Raw genomic sequence first — 987 nt, 5'->3', positions numbered from 1 at the left:
ACACACATTCCGTCTTCAGGCCACGAGTGGCCTACCAGGACCATCCGACCGCCAGGTCATCCTCAGAGCAGGATGCGTATAGGAGGGGCGTGGGGTCAGCACACCGCTCTCCCGGTCGTTATGATGGTATTCATGACCGAAGCCGCTACTATTCTGTCGAGTAGCTCCCCAATTGGCCTCATGAGGCTGAGTGCACCCCGAAAAATGGCAACAGCGAATGGCGGCCTGGATGGTCACCCATCCAAGTGCCGACCACGCCCGACAGCGCTTAACTTCGGTGATCTCACGGGAACCGGTGTATCCACTGCGGCAAGGCCGTTGCCCCTTAAACCAGAACAGCAGCCTGCTATTCATTTAGAAGGATTACGGGAAATCCGACCCATCATCTGCACGCTGGACGAAGCCCACTTTCCAGTGAGTATCGCAAAACGGCTTTGGCCCTTCCAAGAGGACGAATAACTAGCGGCGCCCACAAGTCATTCATTACGAAGGCAAAATCTCACCTCGAAAAATGTTCATTGTGTCAGAAGGAGTGGTGATAGACAGGGGTCAGTGGCACGTAGCGCAGACTTGAAGAAGATAGCCAGGTGGCTGCTGAGATGAGGACGAGGGTGAACGAGGGTGTGGGGGACGGCTCGGAGGCGCCACGCGCTGCGCCGACAGTCAGATGACGGCCGCCCCTCGCAGAAGGGTTGCCGGGCGTCTCCCTCATCGCCCGGCGCGCTATATATTATTGTAAGGTGCGTCAGTGCGAAAGCGCGACGGGACGGCTGGTTAAACAAACAGCAGGGCGCCGCGCCGCGGTGATTACGAGGCGGTGTTTAGGCTGCGGCGGCAATCGCCCCAGCAGGGAGGCACGTGCGGCGGCGAGCAAAGGGCACGCCACGCCACGGCAGCATAGGCTAGGGGCGGCTCCCGCGCTACCCGGATCCCCAGATCCTGGGCGCTGCCTCTTCGCTGCTGACTCACTCTGCCAGACACTGTGCA

General features: G+C 59.9%; 1 pseudogene; it reads right to left on the bottom strand.

Annotated features, from left to right (window-relative positions):
* Positions 1-205: 205 nt before the first annotated feature.
* On the bottom strand, positions 206-323 carry LOC124617352 (annotated as a pseudogene).
* Positions 324-987: the final 664 nt, after the last annotated feature.

This window comes from Schistocerca americana, chromosome 5 (assembly GCF_021461395.2).
Source record: "Schistocerca americana isolate TAMUIC-IGC-003095 chromosome 5, iqSchAmer2.1, whole genome shotgun sequence".
NCBI classification, from domain to species: domain Eukaryota; kingdom Metazoa; phylum Arthropoda; class Insecta; order Orthoptera; family Acrididae; genus Schistocerca; species Schistocerca americana.
The sequence above is the reverse complement of the archived record's forward strand: the minus strand, read 5'-3'. Positions and strand labels throughout refer to the sequence as shown.